Here is a 13,236-nt window from a genome sequence, read left to right on the forward strand (position 1 = left end):
TGCCTTCCATCCATGTTCCCGGCTTCCACCACGCAGCCCCGTTCTGCCTTTGACTCTCCAGCCCTAGGTCTGAAACAGCTTCCTACTTTTGCTAGACTTTGGGAGGTGTCACTGTCTTCTTTTGGCTTTTGGTTCTTTCATTCCATTTGTAATTGGTTCTCCATATTAAATTTCCTCTAGTAACTGTCATGGCTCCATTTTCGTGAATGGACTCGACTGACAACAGCATTTACTAAGTGGCTGAGTAAGGATTCAGAGTTCAATCCTTTGATTCCAGAACCCACACTCCAAAGACCCTGATATATTGACAGTGAAGTCGCAGAGAGATTTCTCTGAACCTACCTGCAAACTAGTGCTGTTTTATTTCTCCCAGAGCAAGACCATGAGAAGGCTTCGCACTTCGTGTTTTCACTGCTCATAGTCATGAGTAAACTTGACAAAGCCACCAACCCAGAGATCAAAATGGAGCTGGAAGAGTTCATTTCTAAGGGCTGCCTCTGGCACTACAACACTTTTACCCTGTTCTGACTCTGCGCTCGGAACCCTCGGGGCCAATCTAGTAGAACAGGATTTGCTATGAGCCATGGAAGTCTCATGGTACTGAGTTGGCACCGTTAATACAGGCTGAAATCTCAAGTTGCTCAATTAGGCTGGCTGCTGCTTGAGAGCAAGACAGTTTCTTCCTCGTGCTCTTGGTTTACTGCCCCTCCTTTAAGCTTCAACCCTCGGAGGACCCCATGCTTCATGATAATACATCCTACTTACACACCCAGGTCTAAGTATTTTGCTCGTTGTACTTTCTCTTGCATGCTCACTGCCTCTCTCTCTCTCTCTCTCTCTCTCTCTCTCTCTCTCTCTCTTGCTTGCTCTCGCTCTCGCTCTCGCTCTCTGCTAGATTCCTGGATTTCTGACCATCTGAGCTCACAGGAGAGGTGGTACTTGCTCAGGTGAATCACTTGTTAGTAGTGCTCTGTTGTCAACCATGAAGATGCGTGTCACTCCAGGAAAACCACCACCATCTGTTAACGCTGCACGAAGGTCTGGCTACTGTGCTGTAGTATATTTAGGGGAGCCTAGAAGAGGGTGAATATCAGATTTCTCAAAACTAGATTCCCTGCCAAAGGAGAAGAATGTTTAGATCATCTTCCCTGAAAATTGGAAGAAAAAAAAATCAGAAGCCTCAACTTTATGGTCTTCAAATAAACCCATAATTGCTTCCCTAATTGTGATGCCTCTTGCACCTGGTCTCAATCCTTTAAACACTAAGTTCAGTTGATTCATTGGTGAAAGTGGATAATTTCAGCATTCAATTAACAAATGTGGAAAATAGGCTAACTCTTGAGGTTTGTACTATACAATATCCTATAACTACTGATGAGTGACAGTCTATGTTTCATAGACCATAGTTGAACAATCTGTACGATTATTTGTTAAAATAACCGAAGTCTTGCTATAAAAATGGGTGTTATCTTTGGCATCTCCCTCCTCACTGTCTCCAACTACCACCTCCTACATCCCAGCTGTCTCCTAATCCTATGAGGGTATTTTTGTTTCCCCAAAAAGCTTTAGTGGCTTCTCTGGCTTTTCATTTTCTTTCTCTAAGGAAATCTCGATGTTACCAGGAGATTAACATGGATGGCCATATGTCAGAGAAAATGAAGTATCTTTTCCTAATCCTTGTCTTCTGAGCTGACCTATAAGCCTGGTAGCCGCTCCTCTGAGACAGAAGGTTGGACTGCATAATCTGGGGAAAGCCCCTCACCTCACTCTACTCTCACCAGCATGTACCTAACTCTTATTCACCACTCAGGTCTCAGCAAAAGAGTGACATCCTTGGGAAATATTCTCCAACCCCAGCCAAAGTCAGGGTCATGATAGTAATTATTTCAGTTTGTAAATATATCCTCATCTATATTATCTGAATAATGACTATCTATCCCTTGCAAGATCCATGAATATTCATGTCCCAAACTGTATGTCATGAAAATAGTTGTGGGTGGAGAGGTCTGTGAGGGCCCGTGTCAAATAAATGTGGGAAATGCTGGGTTAAGCCAAATTAAGCCCTTTACTGTAGGTCTTCTTTGAGTCTTTAAAATGCTAATGAATGTGTGTAAGAATCACCAGCTTTTCACAAACCATGTTAATCACGGAACCTTTGTTCATAATATATGTTAACATTTGGGGGAACTAGTGTGGAGTATGGTTTGACAAAGGCCAGTATAAAACAAATGATAATTTCTGCCTTTACTCTAACATTCTAGCAGAGTGGTAATTGTCACTAGCACAGATTTCAAATGACCTTGGAAGCTGGCAGTGGAAAACTGTGACAACACTTCAGAGATAGTTAATCACATAGAAAGAGATAGTTGGGCTAAAGGTAAGTTTTCAGAGGATACTCAAAAAGGGAGGGGTGATGAGAAGGAAAGCTGGCTTCTAGATTGTGCAAAGATGGAGTCTCAATTAGAGTCCACACCAACCAGCTGAGCAAAAAGAGAACTGATAAGACTCTCTTTAGTACTTGATGCTTATGTGTGGGAACCAATATGACACCTGCTGCTGGTCCAAGACAATAGGGGAAGGAGTGGTGACCTTGGGCTTTCTGGATGGCTTTCACATGTAACTAAACCAAGTGGTCAACTTGCTCATGATAATATGAAGTTCAAAACGGTTGCATTTCAAGTACCATGGAATTACACCATTCAGGAACATGGTAATATACAAAAGTATAGTTATTTTCAATAATATGTGTTATATATATTTAGCTTTTAGATAAAATCATTTAAATACCTTTTAAATGAAAATGTCTCCATACTACTATGAGCTTTTGTTACATATATGAGCTGGAGATAGACGTTTATTGATATTCCAAAGGATTGCCTCAGACCCTTTGTGGAAATAGAGGTGTAGACATAATACATGAATGTGGAAAAAATTACTCCAAGTTGTGTGGCTACTACAGTGATGACTAGGAGGTTATTAGGGCTACATTATCTTTTGGAATTCTTACAGTGAGTAGGGACTTTCTTTTTGAGTTTAATTTCACAACAAGGCATGTGATCACTTGTGAACAGTGGGAACTCAGAGTGGAAACTTTGTTTTGAAAATCCACTAACATTTAGTTTTCTACTTCAGCCAATCAACTGAGATGACTGTTTTTATGGTGAGGACTCAAAACAGCATCAAGTAAAATTTCCCTTTTTACATATGAATAGCAGAAAGAAAGTAGAAATTAGTTGTTTGAGAGTCTGAAGACTTTCAGGCATTTGCATTATTGCTGAAAACAAACTTACTCCATAATTTAGTGCAGAATATTTCTGGACGATATGTAAACACAGGTATATAGTGCAAAGGCAAAAAGAGGACAAGAACTTTGGAAAATGCTAAACAGTGGGGATTTGGCTTTACTGGGGCTCTTTTATGCCAACCCTGAAATCTGTTTTCAGTTTAAAAGATTACTATTATCAAAATATGGTGATGGAAGGAGAACTGACTCTGGGTGGTGAACACACAATGGGATTTATAGATGATGTAATACAGAATTGTACACCTGAAATCTATGTAATTTTACTAACAATTGTCACCCCAATAAATTAAAAAAAAAAAAAAGATTACTATTAAGAGGTTTAATTCCAAAGGATGGCTGCCCTTTGAAAAGGTTCTTGGGTCTTGACACTTAGATGCAAAAGCAGAACTTGCAAAGTCTGCACAAGGGGATGGTTAGAAAAGACAGAAACCTGAATGCTGGGTTATAAGTCAGAGAACGAGTTAGTGTGGAGTGGGATGTGGACGCGTCCCTAAGGGAAGGAGGGTGGGCTGCACCTGGTGATCAAGCGCAACTCCAGTCTGCTCTCCCTCCATCTTCCCAGGGTCAGGGGACTCCCTGAGCAAGACATTCTGGGTTCAGCCACTTGTACCTCACTGTGTCAAGATCTACCCTCTATCATCTTAATCCCTTCCCCCCCACTGTTCCCCACCCAGGGACTGCCCCGTTTAAACTTCCTCTTGAAAACATGAAAGCTCTTTACTTCCCCTCCCAGAGGTGTGTGTGTGTGTGTGTGTGTGTGTGTGTGTGTGTGTGTGTGTGTGCATGTAGTGTCCTTTTGGCACAGGCTGTTGTCTGAGAGCTTTCTCAGATTTTAGAAAACATGGCACTGGGCTCTCTTCCTCAGGGGAGGGTAAAAAAGACACTGAGACTGATAAGGCTTCTCCTGAACACCTCACTATGGCATGAGGAATAAAAGCCCACTGCTTGTTTGGTCCCTCGTTTTCTACCAGACTGCTGCCCACTTAGCCGGGCTCTTGGGAGCCTCAGCCTGCTGTCCAGTGCCCACACCCAGTGCCCATTCCATCTGCCTGCTCACTCTTTTGCTCTTGCCTCCTCCATCTTTTGGACATCGCCAGTTTGCTCCCAGACCTGCTTGCTGAACTTACCCTAGCATTCCTCTGGCTTTGGCCTCGGGATTCCAACCATAAAACAATGCCAGAAAGGTGTCTCCTGCCCCAGGAACCAAAACTCAGGGCATTCTAGCTCATTCCTGTAGAGGTAAACAAAACACCTTTCAAAACACAGCCCCCAGAACAAGTGGTGTCTTTAGCTTGGGTCTTCAGAGAAAGGAAATCTCTCCTTCTTGAGGGGTGACGGATGCATGAATAATTTTATTTCAAGCCTTATAATGAGTTCCAGAGCATCCTGGGTACTCACTATGTTCCCAAAACCACCTCCTCCTAACCCACTACAGTCCATTTGGAGAAAGTCAAGCTTCTCTCTTTCTCCTCTTAGGCTCAGCCTGGCTATTCAACCCAAAAGGAGAAGCTGGGTTTGGGGCCATAGTATTTGAACCCAGCCTGGAGTTCTCCTTCCTACTTTCTGTCTTTCTTATGGGAACCAAGAGGCTACCACCAGTTGTGGTATGAATTGCCCAGTGGTTTCCAATACTCCTTTCATAGTCATCTTAAGCCTTTAAATTTGGCATATCTTCATGCAGGACACCAGCATGGCAGAGATTCCCTTCAGCTCAGCTGACAGTCATTTGACACACACTGTACACAAGCTGTCAAGCTGTCCCTTAAAGATGAAACTGGTACCCCAACCAGTCCTCCATCCAGATGAGAGATGCGTCTGGATAGCCTCTCTGCCACAGGGAATGCCAGAGACAGGCAGTAGCCCAAGTCGGCCCTGGGGCTTCCTAAACCGCCTTACTCATCTTCAGGGCCTTTATTTCATCCCAAGGTGAGCGATAGTTTTTTGTTCATACATTTTTTACAACCTGTATTCTATTTCCTTTAAAGTGAGTATGGCTTCATGGATTCCTATGGGACTGTGTAGTCTTTCAACTTAAGTGTATATTAATGAATAGGAGAAAGCCAGAGAAAAATGGCCATGGCCTTTTAGGCACCAAAGGTTAATATCCACATGTCTGAGAAGCAGTGACATAGAGGGAAATTTCTAATCTGTGATTCTGAATGGGACTATGGACACTGTAGCAAAGACGGATGGGCCACTTTCTCCCTGTGCGCTGCCCATCACTGATCTGTGCTCAAGGCCTACAAACCTACACCTAATGTGGTTCCCAAGCCATTGTTCAGGCCTTCTTTTCCCTCCTCCAAAACTCCAAACTCTGAGGCATGTTGCGGGGTGACTTTGAGAAGCAGGTGCAGCTTCTGGGATGTTTGATTCCTTCTGTTCTTTATAGGCCCTGAACAGAAGCAGCTTCACTCTCACCATCTAAAAGCCGCAAAGATGACGTGTTACCAGAGGCAGCTTCCTCCTCCCTCTGTCCTTGGAGGCCCTATTATGCACAAAAGGAAGAGGCCCAGTGAGTTAAGGGAATGAATGAGTCCTCCAAAGTGAGAATCCTGGAGGTTATCTTATTTTCCTACTTAGAATAATCCTCAAACTATCTTAATACGTTTTCCAATGTTTCAATTCATTTCATTTATCTTCTTAAGATAAGATGGAAAAAAAGTTTTAAAATTATCTCAAGGCCCTTTGCATCAACTAGATAAATGGTGAGGTCTGTGAGAGATTAATACCTTCCAGCATAATTTTTCATTGGTATCCACTAAGGCAATTGTGATCTGTTTCATATCAACAGGATAACTCCTGGAAGGAGTTATCAAGTAATTTCAGAATAGAGATAAAAGCCTGTGAAATATGCAAAGGCACCTTTCTAATTAATTAATTCTTTGAACAATTTTTGTTAAAATTTAGTTTCCCCATTTAGAACCATGCTATCCAATACCCCAAGGAGAGGGTAAGGTGGGTTACAGATGAGGCTTTGGTAGTCAAATGTGGTGATTGTGTGCTCATAGATGGTGTGGCAACCTTCTGTAGAAGTACTAAAAGAGGACTTTGATCATGTTTTGATCATGTTTTGGTCTCTGCCTCATCCATTCCTTTATAAGAATCAGCTTCAAATCACAGCAGAGCAGTAAGGGGCTCTCGCTGCTTTCACACTGGTCTGAGCTGCCCTAGCTCACAGATTATTGGAATTACCTTCTAAATGGACGGCCTCCTCCTGTCCTTGTCTCCCTGCAGTCTGTCCTCCATGCAGCGCTCAGAGTGATCCTGTTAGCGTGTGAGAGAGAGCACAGAATTCCTCCGCTCAAAACCCTCCAATAGTCTCCCAAACTGTTTCTGATTAGTTCATTCACTTATTCTTTTCTTTAGAATCTGCAAATAAGTGAGATCATATGGTACTTATCTTTCTCTGGAGACAATGAGGAAAAACTGAGGGTTGCTAGATGGGCGGGAGGGGTGGGGGGTGGGGGGGAGGGTGAGGGGATTGGAGGGCAGTCGGTGACCACAGGATGGCCACGGGTTTGAAAATTAATCTGGGGAACGTAATTTGGTGGTTACCAGAAGGTAAAGGGGTTGGGGGGGTGGGGGATGAGGGTGAGGGGGATCAAATGTATGGTGATGGAAGGGGAGCTGACTCTGGGTGGTGAACACACAGTGTGATTTATGGATGATGTGATACAGAATTGCACACCTGAAATCTATGTAATTTTACTAACAATTGTCACCCCAATAAATTAAAAATAAATTTAAGAAACAAACAAACAAAAAAAAAACCCTCCAATAGTTCCCCATCTCGCCCAAAATAAAAGCCCAAACCTTCAGAGCCCGCGGGGCCCTTCCTCATCTGTTCCCTGCCTCGCAGCAATCGGATCGCACCCCTACTCTCCTCAGCTGCCCTGCTCTCTTAGCTTATTTCCTTCCTTCCTGCAGGCTTTCTTACAGTCATCTCAAGGAGCCCTTCCTTTGCCACCTTATTTGGTATCATACCCCTCTGATTTTCTCTATTCTTCTTCCCGGCTTTATTTCTGAGACACTTTTAACCATGTGATGTAACATCTACTTTGCATATGCACCTTGTTTGTTTTTGTATCTCCCCTCTAGCCTCAGCACTGCCCCCGCCACACACTCACAGACCATACTCTAATGTAAGCTCTACAAAGACAGCATTTTTGTTCGCTGTCTTCACTGCTTTATCCACAAGGCTTAGATCAGAGCCTGCCTCATCTTAGGCTCTTATTTAATACTTGCTAAACGACGGGACGACTTGGGGCGTGAGTCAGCCACTTGGAGTTCACGAGCAATATGGGCAAGCAGAGGAGGGCAGAGGAGAAGAGAGCAGAGACGGTGGAGGGGTGGGAGGGAAGCAGAACAAAGAGAGACCATGAACCCTGAGAGAAAGAAAAGCTTTGACCCTCAACTAACCAGTTCCCAATTCTGACTCTCACTAGGCCTCTGATATGTCATTTGTTTCCTGACATTGCACTGTCCACATATGTCCATACTAGTATTCACTTTATATTTATAACAACACTTTTTAACTTGAACCTGCTTGAAAGGGAGAGTACGAGACAGCATTACAAAAGGACAGGCAGGCCAGCACCGAGGGCCTCACAGGTTATTGTAAACACTCGGCTTTTGTGCTGTTTAAAATGCTACAATATAAATAAACCTTGAACACATTATGCTAAGTGAAATTAGCCAGTCACAAAAGACATACTGTGTGATTCCACTTATATGAGGCATTTGGAGTAAAATGGTTTCTAGGAGCTGGGGGGAAGGGGAAGTAGAGAGTTATTCTTTAATGTGTACTCGTTTTAAGCTTTACAAGATGAAAAGAGGTATGCTGGTGATAGCTGCACAGCATTATAATGTACTTTATACCATTGAACTGTACACTTAAAATGGTTACGGTGGTAAACTATGTTGTATATACATTTTATCACAATAAAAAAAATTGGAAAAAAAAAAGATGTGATGCTGCAGTCTTGAGCCCAACCTCCAGACTTGTATTTGATCAAACAACTGGGCACCATAGCCTAGCCACATGCAATCAGCCGTCACAGGGACTTGGATGGAGTCAGGGAGATCAGTAAGGTGACAATTAGGATAATCCAGATGAATAATAATGGTAGTTTGGACCAGAGTGGTAAGCAGCAGAGGTGATCAGAAATGGTCAGATTTTGGATATATTTTGAAGGTCAAGCTGATAGAATTTACTAGTAAACTAGAGATGGGGTAGGAGAAAAAATGAAAAGTCCAGGATGACTCCAAAACCCTTGGCCTGAGCAATTGGAATAGCGTTTCCATCAACTAAAATGGGAGAGGCTTCAAGGGAGCAGTTTGCAGAAAGAAGGAAGGAAAACCAGGGTCTCTGTCTCAGCCCTGTTATGTTAGGATGCTCACCAAACATTGAACTAAAGGTACTGAATAGGCAGTAAGATAAATGAGTCTGGAGTTTAGAGATGTCTAGAGTGGAGCTAGGAATGTAGGAGTTTCAGCATATAGATATAGTGTGAAAGCCGTGAGACTAGTGACCTCAACCATAGCCATCGTGGTAGAGGGATGGAGTCAAAAGCTTGATTGGCGGGGCTTCAGGAAAGAATGAGAACAAGAGGTGGCAAAAAACCTACAGACAATTCGTTCTAAGGGTTTTGCTATAAAAAGAAGGAGAACAATAGGGTAGTGAGGTCCACAGGTTTTTTTAAATTAGATTTGTAATAGCATCTCTAAATGCTAATGGAAGTGTTTCAGCAGACGGATACGTCAAGGACTTTAATGATTGATACCATGTGCCAGGAGCTATGCTAAGTATTTTACAGGTATGTGGGTCCCTCTGAATCATCACAGCAAGCTGATGAGGTAAGAACTGTTGTTATTCCCCCTTCACAGCTGAGAAGACTGAGGAACAGAGAGTGAAAGTTACTGTCAAAGTCACACAACTGGTAATGGGCAGAGTGAGAATCTGAACTCAGGAACCATGAACTATCTCCCTACACAGACTCTACGCTTTAGCTCCCCATTTGTAGAATCCATTAAGGATATGAGATGCTATCTCAGAGATTTTGTATAAAACATTAATTAATTTTATGGGGAAAACTCTGCTTTATAAATGGTGTTTGCAAAATTGGAGATTCTCAAGGAGAGTGTCCCTCTCAAATGTTGAAGCTGATGTTTTGGATTTTCAGAACATAGCCAGCTCTCTCTTACCTTCATACCTGGTGTGTTTGGTTCTGAACTGCCCCCTGGGTGAACTCCAGACAAGTGCTGTCGCCTCTCTGAAGTTCTCCTCAGTCCATCCCCAGACAGTCTATGTGACGTTGTAGTATAATCTCCACATTTGTTCCCATATGTGTCTCAGCTGCTACTAGGCTGTGCACACTTTCAGGAAAGGATCTAAGCTCATTTTGTGCCAGGGCCTGCCACCTGGAAAGCTCTCAGTACATCTTGTCAAAGGATTGATTGATCCAATTAGATAAGGCTGACAATCCCTTGTTCTCATAGATCAGAGATTCTCAATGAAGGGAGGGGAGATATTTCCCCCAACCTCCCAACCCCTACACATATATACACACACGCAGGGATATCTGGCAATGTTTGGAGACATTGTTTTGTTGTCACAACTAAGGTTGGGGGTTGCTACTCATGTCTGGTGGACAGAAGCCAGAGATGCTATGAAATAGTCTACAACTCAGAGAACAGCCACCCCCACCCCCGCCAAACAAAGAATTATCTGGCCCAAATGTCAAGAGTGCTGAAGTTGAGAAGCTCTTTTATAGATTAAAACACAAAAATGAAGTCCTAAGATACATACCAAAAAGCATTTCTTCTGTTATTTTTCTCATTCTGATTATTCCGAGGCGAGGGTAAGGCGGGTGCTTATTGCATCAGATTGTGGGTTCCTTCTCGAGCAACAGCAGCCTAAACATCTTGCTCCAAAATTGAAATAGTTCCCTAAATCAAAGAGGCACTAGCCCATTACTCTCAGAATTAGGTTATATCTTCCCCAAATCCAGTGCTGAAAACAGCTCTTAACCTTCTTATCTTTCCACCTTTCTGAATTCCCTCAGGAATTTACAGAACATTTAACAATAAATACACCAAGACTAATTTCATACCCATTCTAGAATACATGGGTCACCGCTGCTGGCAATCTATACACCAATACCCTCTAAGGCTACCAGATTCTAAAAATCTATCAAAGTTTTTTCCCAAGTTTGCTCCCATCTCCAACTAAAGAAACGGGAAACACAAAATATTCCTTGGATCCGGCTCCCTCCCTGGCAAATACACAGAAATACTGGGTAAATATTTTAACAATATTTGTCAAGTTAAAAACAAAGAGAAAGCTCTAGGTGCCAGAAATGAAGAGAGGGCCCCTTGGTGCTAGTGGAATTGGGGTTCGTGACCCCCAAGGAGTAAGCAAAATTTTTACGTCAGCTTTTCTTACAATTTAGGGACTGGAGTGTGTGGAAAAGGGGGACCAGAGCAGAGGCCATGGGTCCTGCACAGTGGGGAAATTGAATGGACTCCCTGGACAAAGCTGGAAGCTGGAGAAATCTTTGTGTATACAGTTCAAGGACTTGGCTGGAAACAACTGCCAATCCCTGTTATTGATAGAAGAGTTAGTCTTTTGAAAAATCAGAATTCCCAGGCAGCTCTGCATGCAACTGGGTGGCCAGACTTGAGAGAGAGATAGAGTTAAGAAATTGGCAAATCTTAGGACCCTGTCAGATGTAAACTCAAAACTGAGAGGAAGGCTCTCTCTACAGCCAAGGTATGCAGAGCATACTTGAAGATAATTTCCACTTCAGATGAGCCAAAAACAAATAGGAAATGCAATTTGCTCAGATAACCAACAGGTGCAAAAATAGGATAAATTATATTCAAAGAATTATAAAATGTTAGATTAATCTGAAAGCAATTTTAAATTAATATGTTTAAAATGTTCAAGATGAGGAAGAAACAGAACTCGTTAGGCGGGGATTTTGAAGGAACCAGCAGAGCGATTTGTAAGATAACCAAATAAAAAGTCTAATAATGAAACTCTATTTTGAAAAATAGAACCTAGATGGTAGGGAAAGCAGCAGCTAGAAAGAGTTTAAAAGCCACCAAAACAATAAACTACCAATCATTGACATTACTGGATTACTGAAGAGTTAACTAGGATATAAACATTTAAAATATTTAAATTTTCCTAAATAGGCACTCACGACACCATCCTTTCCCATTAGGTAGCTGATCTATAAGTAGTTTTGGCCAGCTTTTGTAACACTCCTACCACTTAAGGTTATTGCAACTATATCTCATTTTGATTAGTAGTCCCCACTTATCCGGGGGAAATACGTTCCAAGACATCCTGTGGATACCTGAAACTGGGGATAATACTGAACCCTATATATACTATGTTTTTCCTATACATACGTACCTATGATAAAGTTTAATTTTTAAGTTAGAACAAGTGAAGAGATTAACAACAATAACTAATAATAAAATAGAACAATTATAACAGCTCGTTTCTCTCTCTCTCTCTCTCTTTCTCTCTCTCTCTCTCTCTTTCTCTCTCTCTCTCTCTCTCTCTCTCTCTCTCTCTCTCTCTCTCTCTCTCTCTCTCTCATAACCAACCTGATAACCAAGAGGGCTACTAAGTGACTAAAGGGACGGGCAGCATACACAGCATGGAAATGCTGGACAAGGGATGATTCACGGCTTGGGGTGGGATGGAGGTGGACAGCATAAGATTTCATCACACTACTCAGAACAGTGCACAATTTAAAACTTATGAATTGTTATTTCTAGAATTTTCCATTTAACATTTTCAGACTGTGGTTAGCCACGGGTAACTGAAACTGCAGAAAGCAAAAATGTAGATAAGGGGACTGCTTTATTTAAGACTCAATCTTACTTATTTTAAAACTTCATTCCAATCTCAACTCTTCCCCTCAGTTCTAGGATGAGAGTAAAGGAAGTCTGGTCTTTACACTGTTTTCCTCCTTTTTTTTTTTTTTTTTTTGCCTTAGAACTTTCTCCTCCACCCTTCAGACTTGGGGCCAAACTCTTACGTACTTCTGGTGGCCTCTGCTTCTGGGTGTTCTACTCACAGACGGTACTCCAGGTTTTCTGAGGGTTGGTGTTTGGCTTTACTCCTTCCCCTCTGCTGTTGACCTCTTTCTCCAAGGGGCAGCTGTGTCTCCCTTGGACATGTTCATACACTGCCGATACTTCTGCTGGGCATCCCATCATGTAACCCAGAGGCCACTTGGCAGCCCCACAGCTCCTGCCTCCCCACTACCCTTTGAGCTCCTTTGTGTGAACACAGAAATCCCTTTCTATGTCCTTCCAGGCCCACAGATTGGGTGGAGGCTCCCCCTCTTTTCTCCCACACACCGGCTGTTCACTGATTGGGGAATGCTGAGTGCTTAGTGCCTACTCTGCTCACCTTTGGTGGAGCCACGATTCTGGGACAAGAGGAAAAGCCCCCACTCAGCATCCCAAGCTTCCACACTGGGCCATGTCCTCATTGGCAGGAAACCAGGGCTCGGGGAAGTCGAATAACTTGCCAAATGAGAAGCTGGAGATCTTGAAGCAAACAGAAATCTTTCTAACTCCAAACGCCATTGCTTTCCACCATGTTTTGCTGTAAAAGAGGATATTCTAAGTCTAGAAAAGATTTGGAGGAAATTAAACAACTTCCTACCCTGGGAGAGTTACCATAAAACTGCAGCAGGAATAAAGCTTTAGTGGGAAAAGCAAAGAGCTTGTAAGCCATCGTCTCTTGTGGCACCCAAGCTTCACGCCCAGAGTCCTCTGAGCTGAGGGATTTGGGGCAAGCAAGAGGACTAAGGTGGAGGATACTGGGGATTCTGGGGGAATGAGAGCAGGAAGGGAGAGGAGAGCACTGTCTTTTGTGCTTTGGAAGGTAGGCTCCAAAGGACAGG

At 42.8% G+C, this 13,236-nt stretch overlaps 1 protein-coding gene across 1 annotated transcript in view; it reads right to left on the reverse strand.

The window, feature by feature from the left end:
- ZNF366 (zinc finger protein 366) overlaps positions 1–13,236 on the reverse strand; it is a 289,661-nt gene that overhangs the window by 113,543 nt on the left and 162,882 nt on the right. The window contains exon 8 of the mRNA XM_033111021.1: positions 12,738–12,935. The gene's annotated coding sequence lies outside the window, so the exon portion shown is untranslated. The remainder of the gene's footprint in view (positions 1–12,737; positions 12,936–13,236) is intronic.

This window comes from Rhinolophus ferrumequinum, chromosome 7, assembly GCF_004115265.2.
Source record: "Rhinolophus ferrumequinum isolate MPI-CBG mRhiFer1 chromosome 7, mRhiFer1_v1.p, whole genome shotgun sequence".
Taxonomy (NCBI): domain Eukaryota; kingdom Metazoa; phylum Chordata; class Mammalia; order Chiroptera; family Rhinolophidae; genus Rhinolophus; species Rhinolophus ferrumequinum.